This window comes from Octopus bimaculoides, chromosome 9 (genome assembly GCF_046866305.1).
Source record: "Octopus bimaculoides isolate indiv1 chromosome 9, ASM4686630v1, whole genome shotgun sequence".
NCBI lineage: Eukaryota > Metazoa > Mollusca > Cephalopoda > Octopoda > Octopodidae > Octopus > Octopus bimaculoides.
Genome location: NC_142936.1, coordinates 556,622 through 576,198, shown reverse-complemented (window position 1 = coordinate 576,198; position 19,577 = coordinate 556,622). Strand labels below are relative to the sequence as shown.

At 36.1% G+C, this 19,577-nt stretch overlaps 1 protein-coding gene across 6 annotated transcripts in view; it reads right to left on the bottom strand.

Moving 5' to 3' along the window:
* The window catches only part of LOC106879485 (ATP-citrate synthase), a 69,815-nt gene extending 51,765 nt beyond the window's left edge, over positions 1-18,050 (bottom strand). For 2 of the 6 annotated variants that reach the window (XM_052970337.2, XM_089356928.1), the window contains exon 1: positions 18,020-18,050. The gene's annotated coding sequence lies outside the window, so the exon portion shown is untranslated. Of the gene's footprint in view, positions 1-13,492; positions 13,664-18,019 lie in introns of those variants that run through there. The other 4 variants (XM_014929084.3, XM_014929086.3, XM_052970338.2 and 1 more) reach the window with 2 other exon arrangements.
* Between the last annotated feature and the right edge of the window lie 1,527 nt (positions 18,051-19,577).

Here is a 19,577-nt window from a genome sequence, read left to right as displayed (position 1 = left end):
ATATCCAGGACTGTCACACTGCACTCTATACATGTCAGAGTGTGCAACAATGTAGTCATTAGGCAGAGACTTTGATAGTATAACAAGTGAAACAAATCTGTGGTTCAAACCGTGTCACTTGGCCATGGCTCTGCTCAATCGCATCTGCCCTGGCAGCAACACAACTCTTTTCCAACCCAAATGAAACAATAACTCCCCTGTCCTCATCCAATGCTCTGATCTAGAAAAACTTTGAAATAGCAGTGCATGCTACTCCTCTTTCTAAAACCAACTAAACAAATAAAACAGGAAAACTGAGCTGTCTTTATGTTATAGAGTTATCCAGTCAACATTTTAGCTGCAGATCAAGCTTTGTGATACATGCGGTCTTGACAAAAATATGCAGAAGAATTAATTGTATGAAATTGTCTGATCTGTTAGGCATGACAGCTGACATTATCAACTGTCAAAATTATAGCTTGTTTTTACCAACAAAATACCACACTGGAAGCTAAATATAGACATGGAAGAACCAGTCAGTTTTTTCAAAAGAATGCTAATGAAGGAACAAAAACTCCCAACATATGGTATATACGTCCATCACCCATTTTTTCATTTTCGATCTCGTTTGTTTATATCTGATGTCTTGGACACAAAACACCATAACAAAACCAGTGCTGGTGATAATCTGTAGAGATGACCTTAACATGTAAAAAGGAAAAAGGTTGGGGGCAGTAAAATTTAACATTGGCTGTCTCTAAGCAGACACAGGTGTCATCTATATTTTATCTTGGGTTCACTTTACCTTTCTCTCTGTACACCCCTCCTTTATTTATCCCCTTTTCTCTCTCTCTCTCTCTCTCTCTAATCCTTTCTATCTATTTGCATTTCTGTTTTTCTTCACATTGCTTCCATTTCTTTCTTCTGTCCTTCTCCATCAACTATTTTCCCTTCTCCTCTGTCCCTCCCTAACTTTCTCTCCTCATTACGTTTTGTCTTCCCTCACTCTACCTTTTTCTACCCTTCTCTCCCTCCCAGTTTCTCCATTCACCCACCCTTTTCCTGCTTGACCACTGACAGTCAAATCCTTTTGGGTTCTCCCCTTAGTATTCGCTTTCAGCCTCTACTTTCCTTAGGATATGTATCCTGTTGGATAGACAGACCAGTTTATAAAGGTAACATATTAACTGCAAAATAATTCTTAGAAAGGAGCCACAAAGTGGTTGTTTGACCTGCAACAAATAGTAGTCAAAATCTTCCAAAATCATCGTACCATCTTTAAAATGATGGGACACATTGGATAATGTAACTTGAGATATGCTATTTAAAAAAATAATATGATTATAGCTGCTAGAAACAGCTGCCAAATCTCATTTAAAGCATATGCTACCATCCTAAAAATGAAGGACATACTGGATGACTGAAATTTATCTTAAAATGCACAAGATGGAATATATCTGATTGAAAGAAATTCAATATATAACTTATTAAGTGAAAAGGGAAGAAAGAAAGCCAACTGCATCAATCATTAAACTCCGTAACAAACCAATAAGGTCAGGTGACCTGCAAGAAATAGTAGCCAAATCTCCTTCAAACACCAAAAAGGTCACAGATAATCTAATAATGATTATTCCTTTAAAACTGATGGTCATGGTTGGAATGCCTTTGATAATGTGTCGACAATTCAATAATTGTTGAATTAGACAACAATTCCAGTACATTAATTTCTTTTTACTGCCATGTCAAGGTTGTTACACTCTATGGCTATTTCCTTACAAGAATTAACAATGAAGAATTTAGTTTCTGTGACCTCCATTCAATTCATTTCAAGGAAAATATTTACATAGACTGCCTTGTTCACATATTTCCTTGTTCTTACAGTTATTATAAGTTTACCAGACAACTCAAGATGAATATGAAGGTTGTTAATCTCTGTCAACATCTGCATTCATCTTACAGAATTAATCTTTGTCAGCATTTAAAAAGAAATCATATGATAAAGTCGAGGATGATTATTTACAACAAACCAACCAACCAACTTCTGAAATGCAGTCGTAAAGCTAATTACTGGTATTATTATTTTTATTGGTCAGAGAAGAATGGAAGCTAACACTGGTGAGATGTGACCTCAAAACCAAAAGAAACAAAAAAAAAGGGAAACAGCAGTGGAGACAATCCTCCTTGGCAGGTCCTTACTAAATCCATGACCATGTCCCTCAACGGCTAATACACTCAGATACTCTGCATGGTTTCCAATGTCAAATTAATACAGAAAATGACCAATGAGCAACTGTAAACATGCTCCCCGCCTTACCGAGCAATGAGAAGAAGAAGAAGAAGACTGCAGCAGCTTGTCAAACATTGTCAGGAATAACAGGAGTTGTCTATGAGTCATTGATGTAGGAATCATGAGTGTCGTTCCAGAAACATGTACAAAAGCCTGGAATGGAATGGGATAAATGGCACATGCAAGTTATAGTTGAGAGAGGATGATGATGATGCTTAAATGTTTGAGAGATGATCTTCTCCAGGACACAACTGACATCAATGATGATGATGAGGATCTCTGTCAATAACAATTATATTTGAACCACCACTAAATACTGTAGGACAGTGGTCCCCAGCCTGTGGTCCAAGAACCCCTGCTGGTCTGCAAAGGTAGTAGTCATATGTATCAACTTTTCATACACCTCAGTTGATAACTTATGAAGATAACCCTGGAGTAGTTGCAGTAAGAGTACAGTAGCAAGATTAAAAGACTGCAAGACACTTAAAGGCTTATTGTCTATGTTTGCAAAGGATTTCTCTCTCTCTCTCCTGTGTAAAGAAGACAGTATGAAATAAAGGAATGGATATTGAATGTGAAAAATTTGCAAAAATTAGAGAGAAATGAAGCAGACATGATATGCATTAGAAAGAGGCTTGAACTTTGAAAAAAGCCGGACAATAAATGCATCCTTTTATGCATACAGGAGAGATGAGTGTGTATGGTATGAGAAAGTAATGAGGAAAAACAAAGCTGGGTGAATAAACATTAAATGGAAGGTAGAAGAAAAAAAAGAGCAGAAAACACAGGAAGAATGGATAAAATCCTATCAAAATGATAAAAGACCAAATCAAGTGTTGATATATTTATAAAACTGAGCTATGCAAAGAGTGGACAAACATTAAAACATTGATAATGAACTTTATCATCTAAAAATCAAAGTCTACAGTCATGTTTCGACATGGTCAACAGACATTTTAAAACAATTTAAAATGTTCAATGACTTTAAATATTTAAATATTTTTGAACAAGTAGCAGGAGCAACTGGCAATGAGAAAAGGTAAAATTGATAAAAAATGCCAGGTGTACCTGTTTCATGAGAAAAGGAAATAAATGACAGATAGGAAATGAGATTTTACAGATAAGGTAGGTTAAGTAGAAATTGTGGAAGAAGTCAAAGTGCTAAGCAGTCCTGTTAAACATCAGAACAGGTTAACAGTTTCTATCAACACAGCTGGGTCTCATATGTGTAACTGAGAAAACTGAAGAGTTTTGATCATCCGTGCAGTTAGTAGATAGAAACTCCCTTTTAGTAGTGTTTAAAAGCTTGAAAACATCCAGGTAATGATGAGGACTCCAATAAAATCAACTAACTGAAACTTTAGGAAGTAAAGGATATGAATGACGAAAGTTAATCTTCAAGCTGGAATGGTGAAAGTAATGGACAATGTCTTAGCTTTAATAAAGCATATTCCACTCAGTTGCCAAAACCGATGTCTCTCTCTCTCTCTCTCTCTGTACACATTCGTGTGTGTGTGTGTGTGTGTGTGTGTGTGTGTGTATAACATATCAACACTTGATTTGATCTTTTATCATTTGTGATACGATTTCATCCATTCTTCCTGTTTTCTGCTTTTTTCTTCTACCTTCCATTTAATGCTTATTCACCCAGCTTTGTCCCCCTTCTCCAATTAGAGTATCCTTGTGTCTCTTCTACAGCAAGGCACCTTGTTCTACCTCTCCAGTATTCTTTTAACCTCTTACCACTGGCACAACTCCACTTCCTCAATACTATTCCCTCCAATCGAGGGGACTGTCTTGTCTTGCAGTTTTCTTGGTAATCCAATTGGTGTCGGTTCCACGAAAAAAAAAAAAAAAAAAGCACCCAGTACACTCTGTAAATTGGTTGGTATTAGGAAGGGCATCCAGCAATAGAGACCACACCAAAACAGACAAGAGAGCTTGGCACAGCCCTCTGGTTTGCCAGCTCTTGTCAAACCATCCAACCCATGCCAGCATGGAAAATAGGTATTAAATGATGATAATATCAAGAGTATGGAGAGAGAGAGAGAGAGAGAGAGAGAGAGAGAGAGAAAAGAGTTGAAACATTATTTAATTTAAAGACAACAAAAATGTAGCAGCAATCTACTGATATTGTATCAATTGATTGACAATATATCATATTCTTTTTCCATATGTAACATATGTAATTTCTAAAATTTCAATTAAATCAAGATCAATAAAACATGTCCCAGAATTCAAAGAGAGAAATCAAAAAAGTAAGACATACAGAAAGAAAGGTAATGAAACACAGAGAGGTGGTGGAGGAGGAGGACCTAAAAAAGATATGGAGAGGGTGGAGATTAGATAAATATATATCGTAGGAATGAGTTTAAATGTGAACATGTTGTTCAGAGACAGAGATATGTGGGAGAGAGAAAGTTGAAGACAGAAAGGGGAAAAGGCCATGAGTGGATGTGACAGCTTGCAGCTATGTAAACATGAAAGAAAATTCTAGGCAGATGGACAACACAGATAAATATTTGTAGACATGAACACTGCATAGAGGCTCCATCAGAAGGTAAGAACAAGAAAAATTATTCAATCAATAGTTTTTATGGCTTCAAATTTTGCTCATTCTAGAATTGATAAATCATTCACACAAATTTGAGCCTTCTTTTCAGAACTAAATCATATCAAAATAATAATGATTCAGCAAAAAGAATTTTAAACTAAAGACAATACAGCTTTTAGCAATAGTTTTAAGCAAAGTGGAAAAATGTGGGTCAATGCTTGACCATAACTGACAACAAATCAAAATAATTTTATAGAAGAAGCAAAATCACAAAATTAATTTCAGATAATTATTGCTAATGAAGAGCAATCATAATTGTTTCAAATGTTCAAGCACCACCATGCATATACATGGGGCATCTCCATTCAAATGGTTTTCAAGTAATCATTGAAAAGTTCTTTAAATTCATTAATTTCAATTTTTCTTGGAACAAGATCAAAAGGACTCAATCTCTTTGTATGACAGCAAGATCGAAGAAATTCCTGCCATGGTTTAACAAAATACTGGTCAAATACAACCATCATTACTGAGGTTTGGAGAGCCAGCAGCTGCACCAGGCTCCAATCTGATCTGGCAATGTTTCTACAGTTGGATGCCCTTCCTAATGCCAATCACTCCGAGAGTGAAGTGAGTGCTTTTTATGTGCCACCAGCACAGGAGCCAGTCAGGCGGGCCCAGCATTGATCACATTTGGATAGTGCCTTTTACGTGCCACCGGCACAGGAGCCAGTCAGTGGGTACTGTCATCGGCCACATTTGGATGGTGCTTTTCACATGCCACCGGCACTACCTTATAGTAGTATTTCTGCTTCATCATACAACACCAATTGTCAGAACAAATTATTGACCCATGACCAATTTTATTTTATGTAACATTGAATCACGGGTCTGCTTTTCTCTCTGGTACTTGTTCAAGGAAACCTTTCTAGACATCTCATATAAAAGGTTTGATACTTATAAACAACTGTCCTATGGCTAGGTTGGATCATTATTTACAATTTTATCAAAATGATAATTACTCCCCTTCCCTGTTGAGAGGATTTTGTCTTGCGAGGTACTTGGTGACTGTCAGCAATGGTGCCATGTAAAAAGCACCCAGTACACTCTATAAAGCAACTGTTTTTAGGAAGGGCATCCAGCTGTAGAAACCATGCCAAAACAGACTCTGCAACCTGGTGAGACTACTGGCCTTGCCAGCTCATGTCAAACAGTCCAACCAATTCCAGCATGGAAAATAGACATTAAACGATGATGATAAATTTTCAAGGAGATTCCATACCTGTACATAGTCGGATATTTACAGCAGGTAGTAAATCGATACATCAATAACAACTAGTGGTGGTGGAGAACAAGGAACTAGTGGTCTTTGATGATTTGAAAGAAAAACTGGTAAACTTCATGCATGAAAATGACTTTTGCAAATAGAAATGGCATCTTATTTACATAAACAGCAGCAAAAATATAAACAATGCTGCAGTTGCACCCTTCTGTTTTAAACAACAAACCCTAAAAAAGACTGGCCACAGCACAGTATCGATATCAAAACAATTTTCCATGGCCACTAAACTGGTCAACAGAAAAAATGTTTTGAGAAATGAAATATGTTGTACTAAAAAAGAAAAAAGTCAGATTCCAATTTTTTTTCTTTTCTTTTGAAGCACATGTACCCCTACATACACAGACACAAAAAAGGTTACCCTGTACATTGACGCACACAAAAAAAAAAAATACTTGAACACACGTCAAGGATATTTCTATTCGGTCTCTCGAACTGCTAGAAGTAGCAGCCAACTCTCCTTTAAATTAGACCCAACCTTAATTTAAAAGGTAGCACATTGAATAATGTGGTACTACAAATGCAGGGTGGATGGCCATGGTTAGAATTACTTTGATCATACTTCAATCAGGGCTGACATGGGGTTAAATGATAACAATCATGCGCAAACACACAGAAAATACGCACATAATCACTCAAACTCATAATATTGGTTTCAAATTTTGTCACAAGGCCAGCAATTCTCAGGAAGTGGGTAAGTTGATTACATCAACCCCAATGCTTGACTGGTTCTTTATTTTATCTATCCTGAAAAGCAAAGTCAACCTCAATGGAATTTGAACTCAGGATGGACAAAATGGTGCTAAGTATTCTGCCTGGCAAGCTGATGCCAGCTGACCATCTTTCAAACCTTCATAACATTGATCTATTGGTTCTTGATAACATTTGCTTCAGAGTCAGAAAGCATGTCCTTTTGGCAATGACTGTTTCTTCAATTTTATTGAGGACATTGTGGTTTCTACTATTTCTACAGAGTTCATTTTCTCCAACACTTTAGGGTGGACCATTACAGAGACTTAATAGTCTTAACCTCTGATTTACAGATGGACAAACCAGTTATTTCTTTACTATCAATGCAATTGTTGAGTTTTTTTTGTTTTGTGTGTGTGTGTGTGTGTGTGTGTGTTCTGGCACTAACTGAAAGATATCTTAACTAGGATTCAATCAAATTGATCAGGCAGTATTAATTCTCCAAATCTTGTTGGCACTGCCATTGATATGTTGCCAATTATAGGCAACAATTATGACCAAAGAATGCTTTCATTATCCTGGACCGAGTACCTTGTTTAAGGTCATTAATGCAATTCACAACAAAGTGTTTATTGAAGTAAAACATTTGCCACTAACATGCAACTTGTTATTTCAGCTAATCAAAATCAAATGAATAACTAAATAAAATGCAAGTCACCTGCAATCTTTCTTGCTTAGTTTCTACCATTTTGTAGTTTCATGAAATAATTGAAAATAAACTTTAAACATGAACTTCAGGGCTGTTTATTTCATTCAATAATATGATCCAAGCATTGTAAATATACGTCTCTTTGCAGGTAGTACATAAACTGTTTAGATTTTTTAATTGTTAAAACAGTAATTCCTTCTAATTGAAATGTAAAGGCAAATTTTGAAAAAGAATAAACTGTTTACTGGTGTTATTTCTTGCTTGTTTTTTTGTTCAGGATTCAACAAATGATAAATTTTACATGCTGTAACAATATATTGGCTGTTCTTAAATCTGGTGACAGTGTGGTCGATGCCAGTGCTGCCTGACTGATCCCATGCCAGTGGTATATAAAAAGCACCATTTGAGTGTGGTCGTTGCCAGTGGCACATAAAAAGTACCATTCGAGCGAGGTTGATGCCGGTGGCACATAAAAAGTTCCATTCAAGCATGGTTGATGCCAGTGCCACCTGACTGGCCCTCGTGTAAGCATCCACTACACTACATCAAGCTGTAGAAACCTTGTCAGATTGGAGCCTGGTGCAGCGTCCTGGCTTGCCAGTCCTCAGTCAAACCATCCAACCCATGCCAGCATAGAAAGCAGACGTTAAATGATGATGATGACGATTCCCACTCCGGTCAGTTATACAAGGACCACACAGAAATACTGTGGAATCACAATTTCTTTTCTCATAATATTATGTTAAGCCAATGCCTCTGTCATCCCCTTGGGGCTTGAAGGTTCTCACTGTGGCCGCCCTTACCCACTGCCACCATGTGTACTAAAAGTTTTCCTTATCAGTAACAAGCCTATCACCCACACTCTGTGACTGTGTTCTGTATCCCTTGCAGCTCATTCATCCCATACACTGGATACAACTACCCCTACATCAACTCCCTGCCAGTAACATTAATAAAAGTCATAGTGAATACACATAACAATGGTACTCTTAGTGACGTTTGGAATCTTTGGAGTAGGTCTTATGAGATTGTGGAGATGCTAGAGTGAAGATGAGCGGATGTAAGAGGCAAGATGGAAAGGAACCTCAAGCAAGGGACAGCAGGACAAATTCTGGGAAATAGTGACAAGAGGGATGGGGTAGGCATACTGTTAGGTGAGAAATGGAGAGAAAAGTAACTGAGACAACATTTTGGCAATGTCCCACAAGCAGGATTGACAGAAGAGCCCCTTCTATGAGACTCTTCTGCAGACAAACTCAATGATGGCTGATAGCAACTTCATTATCGTGACTGGTGATTCCAGCTGGGGCCAACACAACGACAACTTACATGACATATATAGAGACTATGGGTATGATTCAAGAAATGAAAAGGATGAAGGACTCTTAGAGTTCTGTGATACATGGGATCTAACAATTTGCAAGACATACTTCAAGAAAGGCACCAACTACCTCATCACCTACCAATCTGGGAAATACAGAAGCCAAAGTCAGACAGATTACATTCCCGGAAGGAAACGGGATAGAGAGGCTGTTGTGAGTACAGGAACTTTTCCTGGTAAAGAATGCATGATGCAACATAGGTTGGTGGATGGTGGCTTCAGAGTCAGAGCTACACAGAAACAGAATGTGAAGGAAGACATGGAAACTAAAAGATCCTATAACTGGGACTAGATTCAGAGAAATTCTAATTCACGCATATGTCTGTAGGAAGACAACTTTAGATTCCTGTGGCAAAGATGATAACTAGGAATTTCTATGAACTAACCTGCTTAGGGTAACAGGTCGGCCCAGCCAAAAGTAACATGGTATGAGAAGGATAAAATTGATAGGGCAGTAAACGCTAAGAGGCAGGCTTGGAAAGTCTGGAAGGAAGGTAGTAGAGGTCATTAGCTAACAGCTAGGAGGTCTAGGCAACAGGTACATTTAACTAAGGGTGAGGCAGAAAGGAAAAGATTTTTACATATGTCCCACAATGTGAAGATCAGAGGCATAAAGTGTTCAGGACTGAGAGACAACCAAGATGTTGGTGAGAAATGTATTTGGAATAATGAAGGCATACTTGTCCTCAATATGGAGTACAAAAAAAAAATGCACAGAAATTAAATGAAAGGTTACTGAAATTGGAGAATATATAACATGAAGGACTATGTCATGCCGACCCTACACCTTACTCCATATATTTATATTTCCCTTCAAGCAGCACCTCCTGTTCTTCACTCTCCTCTGACCATCTGGTACTCCACACTCCCTCTCACACTTTTATAAACTGTTTCCCTCCTGATTTACTGCCCATATGATTTCTTGCTCTGGCACTCCATCACTACCATCTTACCCAGATACTCCTAACCACCCTTATATAAATGTGGGATAGCTATGTTTCAGCAAGGCTCCTGGCACAAGAATCCCCTCTCAAATATCTCACCATCACCAACACCACTTAGTGAAGAGAGCTTTTCCCGTTCTTCCCTTTTTCTCCATCTCCTCCTCTTTTGTCCTTTCCTGTCTTGCAAGTTACTTGGCAACCCCACTAGTATTGGTGCCACATAAAAGCACCCAATACACACTGTAAAGTGGCTGACATTAGGAAGAGCATCCAGCCATAGAAACCAGGTCACAGCAGAAATGGAGCACAATGCAGCCCTGGGCTCCTCAAATCCAGTCAAACCATCTAACCCATACCAGCATGGAAAACAGACATAGGATGATGATTGTACGATAAAGGCTAGCAGGTGAAACCACTGTCATCACTCTTGTAAAAGCATTATACATACATATCCAATTTGCGTTATACAGCAACATTAAAAAAAAAAAATCTTAAACCTCTTTGATTATAGGTATGCTGGGTCAAAGCTGACCTGGAACTGTCATAGAAGTCAGCTTTGTTGAATTCCAAGAGTCATCCCCAATCAAGCAGGCCTTGTGTTCTCACAATGACCATCTCACCTTTTTATTTTCAGACTTAGTTATTCTTCCTTAAGATGGAAGAAATGTAATTTGGAGATGATTTTGTAGTTACTTCTGCGCAGTCAAATATCAACATTGATATGCCTGTCTCTCAGACTGAGCGAGCTTCTCCAGAGCGTAACACACCGTCACAGTTTATACTGTGTATGACGCACTATTACCTGAAAACAGGTGAAGGGAAATGAAAAGCAGCTCAAGCTTATCCAATAATTACCCTGGAGAGAAACCTGGTGCTTAGGCAGGTGTAAACTTTCGATGATTTCGTTAGTCATCGTCTTTTCATGTGTGATCATTTGTAAAATTAAAGTCTTTATTACAATCTAATAAAAGAATTTAGTCAAAGAGGCCGAAAGGAGAATGAAAAAAGTCGTGAATAGTAATTTTAAATTGCGTCTCCTTCAAATATATTTCAGGAATTTCTTCTTTGGCACACACACACACATAACTGTGATCCCACCACCGACTTTGTTTCCTCCCAACTTTCAGAAAAATGTATATTTCTAAAAAAAAATTTCAACAAATATGCTTCAGATGGTGTAGTTTCCGATTATATCGGAATTTGTAGCGAAAAAAATTTTCCGTGGGATGAAGAAAGGAGTTCCTGAAAATTCGCACGAATCAGCTTTGTTTCCTCATAACTTTCAGAAAAATTGGTATTTTTTAATGAAATTTTCGACAAATACCTTTCTGAGTATGTAATAACGATTAAATCGAAATTTGATCTGAAAAGAAGAATGGTGAGCACGAACATATACCATACGGACACATTAAATTTTTTTCCGAAATTTCAAGTTCATTTTGTGGATATATGTAATATATGCCAGTATGTATGTGTGCGAGGCGAACAGTTTTGTTTTTCTTTTCACATGAAATTCCGATATAATCGTAATATACACACTCTGAAAGGCATTTGTAGAAAATTTCATTAAAAATATACATTTTTCTGGAAGTTATAATGAAACAAACTGGCGGGATGCCTCTTCTTGTATGAACGTTAGTACTATCATTGTGTACTTAATATACTGAAGGATCTCTCTGTCACAAGAGTAGAATGTGAGAAGGCCAGTAGTTGTATGGCATATATATGCATGCATGTTTATCTGTGTGTATGTGTAAGTACATGTTAGTGCACAATTATTATATCTGTAAATTCCTTTGAATGACTGCGTAGCCAAGGATTGTCCGCCTCTCTTCTCGGTGACTTTCTTCACTATCTGCGATTACATATCGATGTTTATAGAATTCTCTTAATTCTATGCACATTTCAGTATACATTAGCGCGACAGTATTTGTAATATTGTGTACAGATCTATATAATACAGGGAATATAAGTAGATGTGTGTGGGTGTTAATATCATCTTTTAAGAAGAGTACGACGAATGTGATACTGAAGATGAAACGTTAGTTGAGAAAGAAGCCGATGGAATTACTTTTCTGTTGTTATTAAAACAATTTTGTGTAAGTATTATAACACAAAATAAGAGAGTCTTATGGTCCAGTATTAATTCTACAAGTTCGCTAATTATCAACCTCTAGAGCTCGAATATTTCAATATATTTAACTTATCCATTTATCAATCCATCCGTTATACCCATATAGAACACTATTTTATATTTTATTCATCTATATCGCTGGATAAAAAAAATGCATCTCTGTTCTAGAATCAAAGAATTTCAAAAGCTTTGATCGAAAAAGAGCATTAATGTCATAAAGCGATGTAAACGGTACCAGGAAATGATTTGTAGACTAGGTTTAACTTTATACACAAAATCCCTTACATTATTAGGGAGGATGCTGAAGAAGAAGATTTAATCAAGAATCGAAACCGCATTGCAGAACTGAATTCGTCAATTGCTTACTTTTATGATAATCTCTACCGCCCACTTGAATTATTTTTCATAGAAAATACAGCATTTCTCTAGTCACCCCGGTCATTTTATTCGAAGCAAACCAATAAAAAACCAATGAGATGTCGTCCAAATAACTGCATTATTTTGCTGCCGCTGTTTTTATATATATACACACACACACACATATATATATATATATATATATATATATATATATATATATACATATATACACATATATATAATGGAATTCGATAAAAAAATATATAAGAATCACAAATAGTTGGTAATGAATAGGTACCGTGATATACTCCTCAAGCCAGCAACGGTCTATATTTAAATATACAGCCGAAAATAATAAATAATAATGGTGTTTGTGGCATTAAGGTACAACAAGACTGGAGAATGTTTTAGAGAGGAAAATTAAACAATCGGCGATTTAATAACATGGGAAAGGAAACCATCTCATTAAACACGATTACATCGTCTATATGATTTTAATGATTTTATTTCTTGTTAGGATCAAAAAGAAGAAGAAGAGTTTGTGTGGTTTTGGTGTATTTATTGGTAAGAAAAAAAGCGAAGTGAATTACTTTGAAATGAGAATTGAAACTACGGTGCAAACTTATTTTGCCGGCAACTCCACGCCGCAGGGTTTTACACACAAGCATGATAATAATAATAATCTATATAATAAAATATTTAATATTAATGTTGTCAGACGTTTCTGACAACTAATAGAAAAAAATCTTGTCCTTTTGTTTTTTAATTCGAAAGGTTTGAAGTAAATTGTTTAATGTTTAAAGAAATCATTTACGCCAGAAAAGGAACAGAACGTGTGTTTAGACTATAATAATATATATACACATATAGCAATTAATATACTTTGATAGATGTTAATTTATCATTTTGTTATGTCTTTTTGGTTTATTTTTAGTGAAGAAACCCAACAATATAAAACAATGTAAATAAAATAAAAGAGGATGAGAGAGAAATGTGGAAAAGAAGAAGTAAAAGGGTTTGATTTATGCTTTTGTAAAGAAAAAATGCAATGAGACATCAACACTATATTTCTTATTAAAAGGAAGCAGACGTTATTACATCATAAAAAATTTCCTTACCTTTGTCGGGAAAAGAAAAAAAATTGGATTAGTTAATCGCCGCCGCCTTAGTAATATATAAAAAGTGAGTGAAGAAGAAGCTTTGTGATAATAATAAATAAATAATACCAAACGATGAGAGACAACAACAGATTTACGTCTGCTCACGACTTGGGTTTGTCTGTTGTCGCTAGAGTTTAAAAGATTATCTCCCTTGCATCCACTCTTTTATAAACCAGTGATTCTTCGATTGGCCACCAGATGGCAGTGCAAGCTGCATTTCTTGACTCCATTATTTTTACCTCGATAATTAATTAATTAATCCGAACAGAAATTAGAGCATTTATCTTCTTTTATAATTTATGTATCTATTAACATAGACCCCCTTTCATTATATGGATTTCTCTAAATAAAATATAGTTGGTTTCCTTTATTTTCTTTAATTTAAAAAAAAAAACATTTTACACCCATCTACAAATTTCCGAAGAACCGAGAATAAGACTCAATTAGTTTCGGCGATCTTTCGGTACGATTACCTAAATATCGGCCTAAAGATCGCCTTAGTTTCTTAAGAGTGATTAGTATCCTAGTTTTCAGAACTTGTCATTGCTCGCCAACTAGACGTTCTCAGAACTAAATCACCGTGATTGATTCATTCTGTCTTGGTGTCACAAAATAAGAGTATATTGAAACCATTTCTACTTTCGCTGAACTAACACGTATGTAAAATTATGACAATGAAACATTGTTATCAATATTCTTCGCAAAGCTTCTTTCTAGAGAAAGTTGCACAAGGGTACTTTTAAATGGGCCAGACATGCAACTCTGCTATCGGCCATGGCTGCAATCTCATTTTAGTTTCCGGATCTTCTCAAACACACACCATATCTCCAAAGGTTTCAGTCTCTTGTCGTTGCCACTGTGAGGCCCAATGTTCGAAGGTCATGCTTCACCACCTCATCCCATGTCTTCCTGGGTCTACCTCTTCCACAGGTTCCCTCAACCGCTAGGGTGTGGTACTTCCTCACCAGCTGTCCTCATCCACACATAACACATGACCATACCAGTGCAGTCGTCTCTCTTGCACACCACTTTTGATGCTTATGTCCAATTTTTTTCTCAGGGCACTAACACTATCCGTTTATGAGATTAACACATCCTCTAATTAAATTTTATATATACACACATATATAAAATGGGCTTTTTTTGGTTTGCATCTACGAAATCCACTCACAAGGCTTTGGTTAGCCTGAGGCTATAGTAGAAGACACTTACCCAAGGTGCCACACAGTGGGACTGAACCCAGAACCATGTGGTTGGGAGGTGAGCTTCTTACTACACAGCCACGCATTGGTCACAGCCCAGTCAAGATCAATGGTAGCTTGAGTTGAAACTTCTAAACTTCAGCTATATAATCAAATGACCACTACAGACTACTATTATTGCTGACGCAAACATTTCACACATGTTGCTGACCTACTTCGCTTGGCTGGCTGAAAGAAAGAAAGAAAGAAAGAAAGAAGGGGGTGGGGAGAAAACAGCTTTCTCTAGTTGTTGTAAACAATGAAACAGCTCACTCTGCTCTGGCTGAACTGAAGGCAGAGAGTAGAATGTTGTAAATTCTACATATATAATCAATGCATAACTAACTAAAAATGGTGTTCCCTCATTGGTCCAATAAACCAGTGATAAATAGAGAAAAATTCCACCTGACTCTGTGAGAATAACTAGTCTAGTCTCCCTCTGGATAGCTGGGAAGGAAACAGTCAATAGGGATCAAAGCAAAAGCAAAGATAGAGGAAACCAAATGATGTTACAAAAGCATTTGAAAGAGTGAATTGAATGCAACAGATAGTGACTTGGCTGAAGGGCTGTCAGAATAATACTATATATGCATGCATAAGATGCAAGTGGGATATACATGATGTGTTCATAAATACAAATGAGTTTGCATTATGAATGCATAAAATGCAAGTGAGTCTACATGATGCATATTTTTGTACATGTGATTCTATAGAAAGTGAATTAACAATGGCATTGGTGTCTTTGCATATATTTATATGTGAGTTTACATTCTCAGTTACTGACTAGTTTGGTTTTCTGTTGAAACTGAGCCAGTTTGTAAATTGAAAAAGTTTGTTGTAGAATTCTGTGCCGTAAATTGCAGCCATGAAAGGTAATAAGCTGGTAATGGTGTTGAGGTAATAGTGTTGAGTTCATATTTGTTCTTGGTGTCTTCATGGTGCTTCATGGTGTTTGGGATGATCTGGGTTTCCTGGTAATTGCAGCAGTTTGTACTTCGTGGGTGATCTATGCTTTTGCAAGCTGATAGTAAAAGTGAAACATGTAGTTTCTGACATCCTGTTACCTGCTAAGACAATGGGGTACCACATGTGATAACCTGAAATTTGGGTCATTAAGATTGAAAAGAGGCAGAATGAAGCTGATTTATGACAAACTGGTGTTATTTGAATATGGCAATAACAGCAACTTAGAGCACAAATTTGAAAATTCATAGTTGGATTGAATGTCAAGGCCACTAATGTTGAAAATAGAAATGAGAAGCAACTGACTATAATAACTTATATATAATAATCCTCTTTATTTTCCACATACTACCAGAGGAACAGATTTCTATTGACTCAAGTGGTACTATAAGTCAATATGACCAAACAATATGGCTAAACAGTATATATTCACTCCTACAAATTCGTAAAAGCATAGGTTTAAATTGTAATAATTTATACAGAGAATAGTAACAATTTTCAATAGCAACATTGATAGAAAAAAAAAAACTTGAGTTAAATATTCAACTTAATAAATCAATGCATAGCTGAGAAAGGTGCTCTCTCGACCATCCAGTGAACTGGTGATGACAATACTTTTCTTGGTTATGTGAGGGCCACTATGTAGCTCTCATCTAGATTGCTAGGAAAGCAGCAGTAATTTTCATCACTTTTATCTGTGTTTATGAATACTTTAATTAGTTAGAAGCTACTATTTTTGCTGTAGTTAGAAAAATGAATAACTAGCCAGTGACTGCAATAAAATATGGATAAGAGACAACAGCAATAAATTATATATCTGTGTTTATGAATACTTTAATTAGTTAGAAGCTACTATTTTTGCTGTAGTTAGAAAAATGAATAACTAGCCAGTGACTGCAATAAAATATGGATAAGAGACAACAGCAATAAATTATAATAAATTATAATAATTCAATTTTCCTTGTCGTCAGAAGAATAAGCCTCTCCATAAGTAGGATAAGTAGCATCAGTGGTACTATAAATAAAGGTGCTTAAACAGCATATGTTCACTTCTAAAAATCTGTAAAGACACTGGTTTAAATGATACTCCAACAGAGAAAATATAGCAATTTTCATTTATAACACTAAAAGAGAACAAGTTTTTTCTGCTAAAGTGGTAGAATAAGCACTATAAATATGTTCTTGAAAATAAAGTTATTTTTGTATCACATGTGTAATATGGAAGAAATGTTTCTAAAGTGTAAAAAGAAGCAAAATTTATCATACATAGCGTCTAGCCTATCTGAACAGAGATACAGCAAATCAATCTATTGTTCAGCACTAATGTGTCTTGTTTTGATCAACTGAAGTTAGAATAGATTCTGACTGTTACTATCCTAGCTGAATTCTGGTTGAAAGCACAGAGTGGACAATGGATAGTTACACAGGTTGTATTCTGCTGACTAAGGTGTGTAGACAGTTTTAAGTTTCAATTTATATAGTTAGTGACTAGCTGAGAGATGTTGTTTACTGTTTGGTCTAATAAAAAGGTGAAAGATAGTGAACAACTAAAATTTCATCTGGCAACACGAGTCACTAGTTTAGTTCTCTTGTACACTGTTAGGAATAATGCAATCAACAAGGAATTAAAAAGAAAACAAATGAGGGCAAAAACGATTGATGTCACAAATATACTCAAAGGAGAGACTGGTACAGCTTTGAGCTATGATTTATAAAGCCAGTGGTTGGATGGGAGATACTGCACTTCAAAATAAACTGGTAAGAATGGTGAATGACCCAAACGTCCCTGGGTTGCCTGAAAGTTTCTCCAAAGTGGAAAAAAAACAGAACAAAAAAATAATAACTTGTCAGACTACTCGCTATCTTTAACTTAATGAGAGAAAAACGTGATTTAGCCTCTATATCTACTTTTCACAGCGAGGCTAAAAATGTGTTTCTAAAAACATATTTGTAAGCCTCCAGTTCTTCTCTCTTCTCTCTCTCTCTCTCTCTTTGAGCACACAGACATACACACAAGAATTACCTCCCCTACACTTGATTTTTTTTTTGCTATATACACACAAGCAAAAACTACATTTTGTATGAGGAAAATATATATGAAAGGATGAAAAGTGTAAAATAAGCACTGCTTTTATTGTTATATGTTGGAATTAGATCTTAGAAATGTTATTTTCATTATTGAGTCTTAATACCTGTTCTTAATACTAAAATGCAAAATAGACTCTTCTTCTGTGAGCCAAGACAAAATTAATGGAGAATGTGGAGAGAAATATTGACTTACCTGTTCACGTCCACATCAAGCAGTTCAATGTGTTTCTAAACAGGAAATATGTCTTTTAACAGGTTTCAATGAGGAAATAACTTGTACATGTTTATCAAGTAACACCTGCAATAGTTTTGACATCCTGTTTGCTGGGGGTGGGGGTGTCATGTTGTGGTTTTTTAAAGCTGTTCAACCCTGATCCAGTAGACTAAGAGTCCACATGTGACCATTACATCTTGTATGCTTAGGATTACTTTGTTGAATCTTTACTTCCATCTTATGAGGTGGTAGGATATGATTTATGGGAAACTTGATTGCTATGTTTGGCTGGTTGAATGACCATATAAAAGTTCTCTCTTCCATTCAATGCCATGGATGTGATACTAAGCAGTTCAATGAATCACTAGGAGATTTTCTTAGATTAAAATTAATATAATTTTATTATTTCAATGAAGTACTTTAGGACACAATCCAGTGAGAAGTTACATGTTTGTCAACCCTGAGACATTCCTCTCAAATTTTATCTCAAACTCAGTGATTGAACTGATTCACATTATTGACAAGACTAGCAGCAGCAGCAGCAGATCAACAATACTTTATATCCAAATGTTTCACAATATTTTATTTTTCATTATATTTTGAACAACAAAGAAATGTTGGCTTTCAGACTGTTTCTCAGTGGCCAATCCCACTTTACATTGAACAACATATTCACTGTTATGTTTTTTACTCATAGCTCTTAACTTATACCAACATGACCTTCACACACTCACATAAAACATTTGCAGATGACGTCATACTTACCTCATTTCAATATTCCCCATAGTTGCACTTCAATCCGACATCAAGCTCAAAATAAAAAGTTCTCATGAACTAATGAGTCTCTTTGTGATTGCTGAACTTGCTGGAAATAGCAGTCAAATTTCTCTCAAATTTCACCATATTATTTTTTTTAAAAGGCCAAGTCAGATAATGTAGTCCAAGTTAACATAGCCACAGACCTGGCAGCAGTTCCTTACCTTGCCTCAATTTACAGAAATTATTAGAAAATTTCACTCATCCTATGATCAGCTCCTTGAAAAAATGTGGTCCTATACAAAATTTTCTATCTATGTGCAAAATTATGGCCCACAATTTGCCTCATATATTCACTTTTATATATTAAGACAACTAGTGGGTACCTGTGGAAAAGCTATGAGTGATAAATATTCAGTCTTATAACTAATTATATGTAGTAATATTGTATTGAAATGAATCATTTAATAATGTTCCTCTTTATCCACCTTCGTATACAATGAGTGTACACCCTAATACTTCATCTCCATCCTTTCTTCCTTTCCTGTTGGGGTAGCCAGGTATCTTCTCTACAGCAAAACACTTGCTCCTGACCCTCTTTCATAATTTAGATTCTCTACCCCTCGCACAATGTCACCCCCCACCTCAATAATACACCCTGATTCTCTGAACTTGCATGTAACTTGGTGACCTGGCACTCTGTCAGTATTGATGACAAGGACTCCACTTGATCTGATCAATGGAACAACTTTCTTGTGAAATTAATGTCCAAGTGGCTGAC